Source organism: Carassius carassius, chromosome 6, assembly GCF_963082965.1.
Source record: "Carassius carassius chromosome 6, fCarCar2.1, whole genome shotgun sequence".
NCBI classification, from domain to species: Eukaryota; Metazoa; Chordata; class Actinopteri; order Cypriniformes; family Cyprinidae; genus Carassius; species Carassius carassius.
Genome location: NC_081760.1, coordinates 35,672,418 through 35,683,261, shown reverse-complemented (window position 1 = coordinate 35,683,261; position 10,844 = coordinate 35,672,418).

Genomic DNA, 10,844 nt, shown 5'->3' with positions numbered 1-10,844 from the left:
TTATTAATTCCTCATTGTCATTAGGATATGTCCCCAAAACCTTCAAACTGGCTGTTATTAAGCCTCTCATCAAAAAACCACAACTTGACCCCAAAGAGCTAGTTAATTATAGACCAATCTCGAATCTCCCTTTTCTGTCCAAGATACTAGAAAAGGTGGTATCCTCTCAATTATATTCCTTCTTAGAGAAAAATGGTATATGTGAGGATTTCCAGTCAGGATTTAGACCGTATCATAGTACTGAGACTGCTCTCCTTAGAGTTACAAATGATCTGCTCTTATCATCTGATCGTGGGTGTATCTCTCTATTAGTTTTATTGGATCTTAGTGCTGCGTTTGACACAATTGACCACAACATTCTTTTGCATAGACTTGAACACTTTGTTGGCATCAGTGGAAGTGCATTAGCATGGTTTAAATCGTACTTATATGACCGCCATCAGTTCGTAGCAGTGAATGAAGATGTATCCTATCGATCACAAGTGCAGTATGGAGTACCTCAAGGCTCAGTACTAGGACCGCTACTCTTCACGCTTTATATGTTACCCTTGGGAGATATCATCAGGAAACATGGTGTTAGCTTTCACTGTTATGCTGATGATACTCAGCTCTATATTTCTTCGCAGCCCGGTGAAAGACACCAATTTGAAAAACTAATGGATTACATAGTCGATAGAAAAACTGGATGACGAGCAATTTTTTACTGCTAAATTCTGAAAAAACAGAGGTGTTAATTATAGGACCTAAAAACTCCGCTTGTAATAACCTAGAACACTGTCTAAGACTTGATGGTTGCTCTGTCAATTCTTCGTCATCAGTTAGGAACCTAGGTGTGCTATTTGATCGCAATCTTTCCTTAGAAAGCCACGTTTCTAGCATTTGTAAAACTGCATTTTTCCATCTCAAAAATATATCTAAATTACGGCCTATGCTCTCAATGTCAAATGCAGAAATGTTAATCCATGCATTTATGAGCTCAAGGTTAGATTATTGTAATGCTTTATTGGGGGGTTGTTCTGCATGCTTAGTAAACAAACTACAGCTAGTCCAAAATGCAGCAGCAAGAGCTCTTACTAGAACCAGGAAGTATGACCAAATTAGCCCGGTCCTGTCAACACTGCAATGGCTCCCTATCAAGCATCGCATAGATTTTAAAATATTGCTTATTACATATAAAGCCCTGAATGGTTTAGCACCTCAGTATTTGAATGAGCTCCTTTTACATTATAATCCTCTACGTCCGCTACGTTCTCAAAACTCAGGCAATTTGATAATACCTAGAATATCAAAATCAACTGCAGGCGGCAGATCCTTTTCATATTTGGCGCCCAAACTCTGGAATAACCTACCTGACATTGTTCGGGAGGCAGACACACTCTTGCAGTTTAAATCTAGATTAAAGACCCATCTCTTTAACCTGGCATACACATAACATACTAATATGCTTTTATTATCCAAATCCGTTAAAGGATTTTTAGGCTGCATTAATTAGGTAAACCGGAACCGGAAACACTTCCCATAACACCCTATGTACTTGCTACATCATTAGAAGAATGGCATCTACGCTAATAGTAGTCTGTTTCTCTCTTGTTCCGAGGTCACCGTGGCCACCAGCTCCAGTCTGTGTCCAGATCAGAGGGTCACTGCAGTCACCCGGATCCAGTACGTATCCAGACCAGATGCTGGATCAGCACCTAGAAAGGACCTCTACATCCCTGAAAGACAGCGGAGACCAGGACAACTAGAGCCCCAGATACAGATCCCCTGTAAAGACCTTGTCTCAGAGGAGCACCAGGACAAGACCACAGGAAACAGATGATTCTTCTGCACAATCTGACTTTGCTGCAGCCTGGAATTTAACTACTGGTTTCGTCTGGTCAGAGGAGAACTGGCCCCCCAACTGAGCCTGGTTTCTCCCAAGGTTTTTTTCTCCATTCTGTCACCGATGGAGTTTCGGTTCCTTGCTGCTGTCGCCTCTGGCTTTCTTAGTTGGGGACACTTCATCTACAGCGATATCGTTGACTTGATTGCAAATAAATGCACAGACACTATTTAACTGAACAGAGATGACATAACTGAATCCAATGATGAACTGCCTTTAACTATCATTTTGCATTATTGACACTGTTTTCCTAATGAATGTTGTTCAGTTGCTTTGACGCAATGTATTTTGTTTAAAGCGCTATATAAATAAAGGTGACTTTGACTTTAAAATCTGCTCTTCCAAATTTAGAAAAATAATAGGATATCTAAATTGAAAAAGGGGTTTTACTCCAGAAGAAATAAGCTGCATGCACATATTTGGTTTATTAATAGGAAAGCCTTGGAAGGTAACCTTAATTTAAAACAAAGATGGTGTAGGCAGAAAGACATTGTATGCAATGGTCTGTGTTTATTGGAGAACTGGGCCTAGGAAGGACAGTAATAAACGAAGAAGCAGATTAGTTAAGGAATCGCGAGGAAAAGCCCCACGGATACCGCTTTGAGAAAGTATAAAGTGAAAGGTCACGTCTCAAAGGTCTGAACGGGTGGGCCCTTAAGGACGCTCTAGGAAGAGTGGTGTTTTGTTGTGTGGATGTAACTGTGTCCGGACGAATGAATGTGTGAACGATGATGAATGTATGAACAAATAAATTCCGTATTGGGTGGGTAAGGGTTGAGCACCGTTCCTGGACCGTCCCTTTAGTGGGCCCTGGCAGAATTGGACTCAGATCCACTTGAGAGGGATGAATGTATGATGAGCCTTGATAATAAAAGGACAATTAATGACTGATTATCCCTTAGATAAAGGGAGAAAGTATGCAAGAATAAGCACTCTGGCTCAATAAAGAGTGTAGAAAGTGTGAATGAGTTTAGGAAAATAGTATCAATAAAGTTTGAATCAAGATCTATAATAGGTTTTTGCATTTGGATGTTTGTGTGAAAGGGGAGAAAATTCTCTGAGCCCAGTGCAGTGGGAGTGGGAGCAAGGGATGAAGTTCCCACATTAAAGTTGTATTACATGGGTGGACAAAAAAGGAAAGAGAAGTAAAAAATAAAGAATTATTGTAAGAAATTGTTATCCAAAAAGTGATAATAAAATAGAGCAAATAAAATAGACAGTCAAATAATATAAAAAAGTGTAAATGCATGAGACAAAATAAAAAACTAAATTCAAAGAGGTATGACACATAGTAAAAAATAAAAATTAGGGTGAAATTGGTAAAAAATATTTAAATTAAGTGAAAGGAAAAGAAGAGATTGTAACCAAGTTACTATATAAAACTAAAAAGTTGATTTTTGATGGTAATAATATAAATAAAGATATGGCAGCCACACCAGTGGAAATAATTGGATTAAAATATCCACTGTGTAAAGAGCAAATAGACAAAATCTCAAAAAAATGGCAGAAGAGAACAAAAAATATGATGACAAAATGGCCAAAGGAAGGGACATTTGATGTGGCATTGTGTGAGGAAATGGAAACGCTGATAAAAAACTATAAAACTAAAAGCATCAATATGAAAAGAGAAAAAAGAGAAACAAAGAGGGAAAAAGAGAAAGAAGTAATTACCCTCTTTAAAAAAGAAGGTGAGGATATGTTGAAGAGTCTAAAACAGGCTAGGAAAATCCTGAAGGGGGCAGAGAAAGATAACATGAGAAAAGAAAAGTTATTTTCAGAGCCACCCCCCTATTTGCCAGTACAAGGAGAGTTCCCAATACTCAAGGGAACAGTGGAAGTAACAGGAGAACTAGAGTTAGAAGGGCAGATAGAGATGGATGATAGAGAGGAACAAGCTGTAAAAACACAGAGGCAACCCAGAAAGGAAATTGCAGAAAGCTTGCATCTTGATTGTTACAGGCAAGCACGTACAGCTTTAGAAAAAATGAAAGCTAATCAGGTAGATAAAACCTGGTTTGAGGAAGGATTAGAAAAAAAGAGGAGGAAAGATAGCGATATTGTAGCACAAGTACAAGCTATGGAAGAAGAAATGGAAGAGAAAATTAGAGAATCAGGGAAAAAGATACAAGAGGTAAATAAGTTGGAGAGAGGAAAGAGTAAGTTGTTCTATGGTAGTGAGGATGAGAATAAGGCAGAGGAGTTATTTGATAATGGTAAATGGGAACAGGGCAGAGAAAAACGGACACTTAGACCACTGGCCGCACAGCTCCCAATTTTAATCAAGGACCCCTGGGCTTCACAGGACCTTGAGGGGCTTGTCACTCGCCTTCCTGATATTCATGAGGGGGCGGGCAAATTTATTCGAATGTTTGAGGAGGAAACAATGGGAAAGCAATTGTCCGTAGGCGATGTTAAAGCTCTACTGGCTAAAATTATTGGAGGGACAAAGATGGATGAAATTCTCCTTACAACGACTCTAAACAGAGCAGTGAACTCTCATAATATGGATGGGATTGTTTTTGATGCATTCCGCCCAGCTGTATGGCAGGCATTGCGTGCGGAGTATCCGATCAGACTGAATCCTAAATCACTGAAGGGAGAAGGAATCGGCGACGCAGAGAATCCAACCACATATGTAAAGAAACAGTTGAAAAGGTGGAAACAAGAAACTGAGGGGGATCCCGAGGGAGACCCATTAATGGCAACATTGTTTAGGCAAGCTGTGATTGATGCTATGCCGCCAGCAGTAAAAAGCAAGCTGGAAGATGTGGTCGGTTTAACTTCTAAAACACACAAAGAGTTTTGCGACCATGTGTCTCATGCAGTGGAACAACACAGAAAAAATGAACAAAAACTCAAAAGTCAAGAGAAAGAGTTACAACGTAAACTAACTCAATTACAGCTTGAAGAATTCACAAAGAAAAATAAGAAAAATATTCAAGCTTCAGTAACCAATGCAGCAGCCGAACAAATGACTATAATGCCTCCAGTAATTGCTCCACAACCAACTCTTCAGTCAAGCCCACTTACAGCAGTCCCTCCAAATGAACACTTGAACTCTGTGCCCATAATAAATGTTTATACTCAACAGCCAGGACAGATGGGATGGAGAAAAAACCCCATACAGCAAGGCCAAAGAGGCAGAGGCAGAGGCAGAAGCATGCCTCCAAGTCTGTGCTGGGGCTGTGGACAGCCCGGGCACAATAAAGCTGACTGTCCAACTCGTCAATGGCCACAGCAACCTCAGGGTGGAAGGGAGGTGAGCTGGCAACAGCCTAATCAGGGTCCAGTGCAGGGTCCAGTAAACCCTTGGGGAGGTCCACATCCAGGCTATTAGGGGTGCCCAGAGAATCCTAAAGGGGAGAGTCAACTTCCAATTTTATCAACAAAAGCTGATCAAGAGCCTATTATGCAGATTAAAATAGAGGGAAAAGATACTCCGATGATGATTGATACGGGCGCAAATTTAACTTGCATTAATTTAAAATATGCTTCACATCTCCCCATGTCTGGAAAATTTGCAAAGACGATAGGATTCTCTGGAAAAATGCAATTGATCCCCATAACAGCTCCAGTGTGTCTACAAACAAAAGATCAAAGTATAACAATGCCCATTCTGGTATCAAATCAAACTCATATTAATTTGTTAGGAAGAGATGCATTATGTAAATTAGGACTACAAATTTGGTGTTCTCCAGAAGGAATATATATTGATGCAATAGGAACAGAAACACAAATGATGGTTGCAGAGCCAAAAGCAAATGTTTATTGGATAGGACAGATAGAACAAGATGTGAGACAGACAGTCAATAAATGGGGAAAGTTTATTGAAGCACAGATACCTGAAGCACAGCTATCAAAGTCTGAATTTCATTGCACAATGATGTATGATCAAGAAAGGGATGAAAATATAGAACAGAAATGGCAAAAAGAAACAAAAGGACAGCGGTTTGAGATAGTCTCCCAGTACATCATCATAGGTAAACAGGGAGCAGCTTTAAACATACCAGAAGGTGAATTTGTCAAAAAATGGTTCAATGTAAATAACTCTGTCCCGCATATTGCAGTATATGTAGGAAAAAGTTGGGAAGCAAAAGATTTAGGACCAATGATGAAAAGGGCAGAACAAAGCAAATGGGAATCAACAGAAAACCCATTAATTTTCCATTCAGCTGACAAAAATTACATCAAAATTTTGTGTGCAACCAGTTTGCTGGGAATTCCACAGGAAGTAGTTATCAGCCAAAAGAAAGAGACACAGATGACTACAGCATCTGAGTTAATAAACACAACTGAGACTGAATTATTTAAGGAAATGGAGTGTCAGGTACCAACTGAACAATGGTCTCAGCATGACACAGATATTGGATTAATAAAATCAGCAAATCCAGTAAGAGTTCAACTTAAGCCAAATGCACGTCTACCTAGAAAAGCACAATATCCTTTACGGGCAGATGCTGAAGCAGGAATAAAATACACAATTGAAGGCTTAGTGAAGGCAGGAGTATTGATAGAAACTACTAGTTACTGTAACACTCCAATTATGCCTGTAATCAAATCAGACAAAAACAGATGGCGACTTGTTCATGATTTACGAACAATAAATGACATAACGGAAGATATGCCAGCTGAGGTACCAAACCCGCACACTTTACTGACAAATGTCCCTCCTGATGCCAAATACTTTACTGTAATTGATCTTTGCTCTGCCTACTTCAGTGTACCGCTTGCAGAAGAGAGTAGATATCTATTTGCATTTACATTTGGAAATAAACAATATACATATTCTAGAATTCCTCAGGGATATAAACATTCACCACATATATTCAACAAGATTCTTAAGGCTGATTTAGAAGACCTCGTAATAGACGCTACACTATTACAATACATGGATGATTTAATTATCTGTTCTACCTCATTAGAACAATGTCACAAAGATTCAATTAAGGTGTTGACAAAATTAGCACAAGGAGGACACAAGGTGTCTAAAAACAAATTGCAGTATTGCCAGCCTCAAGTGGAATACTTGGGAAGATTAATTGCATTTGGCACACGAGCTATAGCTCCAGCTCAGTTAGAAGGTACAACCCGAATTCCGGAAAAGTTGGGACGTTTTTAAAATTTTAATAAAATGAAAACTAAAGGAATTTCAAATCACATGAGCCAATATTTTATTCACAATAGAACATAGATAACGTAGCAAATGTTTAAACTGAGAAATGTTACACTTTTATCCACTTAATTAGCTCATTTAAAATTTAATGCCTGCTACAGGTCTCAAAAAAGTTGGCACGGGGGCAACAAATGGCTAAAAAAGCAAGCAGTTTTGAAAAGATTCAGCTGGGAGAACATCTAGTGATTAATTAAGTTAATTGATATCAGGTCTGTAACATGATTAGCTATAAAAGCTTTGTCTTAGAGAAGCAGAGGCTCTCCAATCTGTGAAAGACTGCGTAAAAAATTTTTGGAAAACTTTGAAAACAATGTTCCTCAACATCAAATTGCAAAGGCTTTGCAAATCTCATCATCTACAGTGCATAACATCATCAAAAGATTCAGAGAAACTGGAGAAATCTCTGTGCGTAAGGGACAAGGCCGGAGACCTTTATTGGATGCCCGTGGTCTTCGGGCTCTCAGACGACACTGCATCACTCATCGGCATGATTGTGTCAATGACATTACTAAATGGGCCCAGGAATACTTTCAGAAACCACTGTCGGTAAACACAATCCGCCGTGCCATCAGCAGATGCCAACTAAAGCTCTATCATGCAAAAAGGAAGCCATATGTGAACATGGTCCAGAAGCACCGTCGTGTCCTGTGGGCCAAGGCTCATTTAAAATGGACTATTTCAAAGTGGAATAGTGTTTTATGGTCAGACGAGTCCAAATTTGACATTCTTGTTGGAAATCACGGACGCCGTGTCCTCCGGGCTAAAGAGGAGGGAGACCTTCCAGCATGTTATCAGCGTTCAGTTCAAAAGCCAGCATCTCTGATGGTATGGGGGTGCATAAGTGCATACGGTATGGGCAGCTTGCATGTTTTGGAAGGCTCTGTGAATGCTGAAAGGTATATAAAGGTTTTAGAGCAACATATGCTTCCCTCCAAACAACGTCTATTTCAGGGAAGGCCTTGTTTATTTCAGCAGGACAATGCAAAACCACATACTGCAGCTATAACAACAGCATGGCTTCGTCGTAGAAGAGTCCGGGTGCTAACCTGGCCTGCCTGCAGTCCAGATCTTTCACCTATAGAGAACATTTGGCGCATCATTAAACGAAAAATACGTCAAAGACGACCACGAACTCTTCAGCAGCTGGAAATCTATATAAGGCAAGAATGGGACCAAATTCCAACAGCAAAACTCCAGCAACTCATAGCCTCAATGCCCAGGCGTCTTCAAACTGTTTTGAAAAGAAAAGGAGATGCTACACCATGGTAAACATGCCCCGTCCCAACTATTATGAGACCTGTAGCAGAAATAAAAATTGAAATGAGCTCATTTTGTGCATAAAATTGTAAACTTTCTCAGTTTAAACATTTGCTATGTTATCTATGTTCTATTGTGAATAAAATATTGGCTCATGTGATTTGAAAGTCTTTTAGTTTTCATTTTATTAAAATTTAAAAAACGTCCCAACTTTTCCGGAATTCGGGTTGTACTTATCGAACCTCATCCTCAACTGGATGACATTATTCGAATTCAACAACAAGCCGGCCCCTATGAACAATCAATGTGGCATCAAAGGGGAGCTAAAAAAGACTCACAGGACATCTGGCGTACACATGAAGGACACATTGTTGCACCTACTTCACTGTTGAATATTCTTATTACAGATGCACATGGTTTTGACCATTGTGCAAGGGGAGAAGTAGTAAGAAAAATTAAACAACAAGGATATTGGTCTTATTTATATGCAATGGTGGATGAATTTTTGTCCACATGTGAAATATGTGCTTAATACAATGTAAGAAAAGGCATAGTGACACCAATAGGTCATATTACAACACCTGAAGGCCCCTTTAAACATCTTGTATGCGATTATGTGGATATGATAAAGCGTGTACAAGGCAAAAGATACATGCTTGTTATCATAGACAGGTTTAGCAGATGGGTGGAGGCGGTACCATCCGCGGATCTAGGAGCAGGAACGGTATTTAAATTTCTAACAAGAGAGGTAATTCCTAGATTTGGAATTCCATCAGAAATTAGTTCAGATAATGGGTCGGCATTCATACAAAAAACTGTGAAACAAGTATTGCAACAATTAAGAATAAAACAGAGACTAGGATGCGTTTATAGACCTCAATCACAAGGGTCAGTGGAGAGGGTTAATGGAATTATCAAGGCCAAAATAAACAAAATATGTGAAAGTACTAAACTTAATTGGATTGATGCATAACCGCTCCCACTAATGAGTTATCGCATGCAAACTAACAGGAACACGCATTTAACACCGCATGAAATGCTTACGGGTCGACCCATGCCTGTGCCATATTGTAGAGGTCCCTATAAAGGACTGCCTCTAGAACAATTACAAATGGAACTTCGTTCTTATATGAAGAAATTAACTGCCATACATAAAGCTATCTATTTACAGGAAAAAAGAAAAGAGCCCAGAGAGGAATCGGAGACTGCCTGTCCAGTTGTTCCAGGGGACCAAGTTTATCTGAGGGTATTCCGGAGAAAATGGAATGAGCCCAGGAGAGAAGGACCCTACACAGTGGTGAGAGCTACTCCAACAGCAGTCCAAGTGGAAGGAAGCACAACCTGTTATCATCTAAACCACTGTACTAGAGTTCCCACAGGAAAGGCAGAAAGAAAGGAAAACAGTCAACCAGACAATGCAGGAGAGAGCAATGAGGAAAAATCAGAGACACATGATGAAGTGCAAACTGATGAGAGCTCCCCAAAAGATACACAAGGAGCTTCTTTCCTCCTGTCAGACAAACTGGAGAGGACAGAGAATAAGTCTGACAACACGTCTGAAGACCATCCTATGCCTAATGCATCTCATAATGCAGACTCAAACTCAACCAATAGAAAGCAACCTGACATCCCTTCCATTGACTTTTCAACCTTTGAACAAAAGTGACAATGTAATCAACTCAACAGAACCAATGATAATCAAAATTCGTAGAGACATTGATTATGATGTTCAAGGTGATGAAGATATTAGTCAAATTGATGCATTATGGGATACAGCCCAAAATAATGAATGGTATAAATGGGCAGCCTTTACAGCTAAAGAAACAGGAAAAGAAAATTGCTTGCTGTGCTCCAAATCTCCGTTAAACAAAGTAATAGCCATACCAAATCCATATGATTACCGAAACTGTGCCCAATTTGGGAGAAACTTTTGTCATTTAACAGATTTTATCAGGCCATATTGTATTGCTGAATGCCTAGGATTTTTAGGAAATCCTAAATTAACAGATTATTTCTTCAGACCACTCTGGGGATCCTGGTGTCAGTATTCAGATATCGGTCAAAATATAAAAATTGAAAAACAAAAAGTAGAGATTCCAAAATGTTATAGCATAGATTATAAACAAGAATATGAGTGTTTCCATAAACCAAAAGGAACCCAAGATGTGGGTAAATTCAAAGGAAGATGTGCTATTATTTGGTATATAGATAAGAAAAATTCTTGGAAATCAGGAGTTCCTGCTAGAGCTCCAGAACTTTTAGCATTCGGAACAACAAAAGGAAGTAAGATAGCACCAGAAAAATGTGAAAATCAAACTATAGCCTTACCCCCAATAGAGATTTATGAAGACCAATCATTAGTAATAGCAGATTTCTTTTGGATCTGCGGAAGTGAAATATTATTGCCTTCTTTACCAGTTGGATGAAAAGGTATATGTGTAAGAGTACGATTACTTCAAGAAGTTAGCATGGCACAATGGGGAACAGAACAGAGCATGAACAAGGAAGACAATAGAACTAAAAGAGGATATG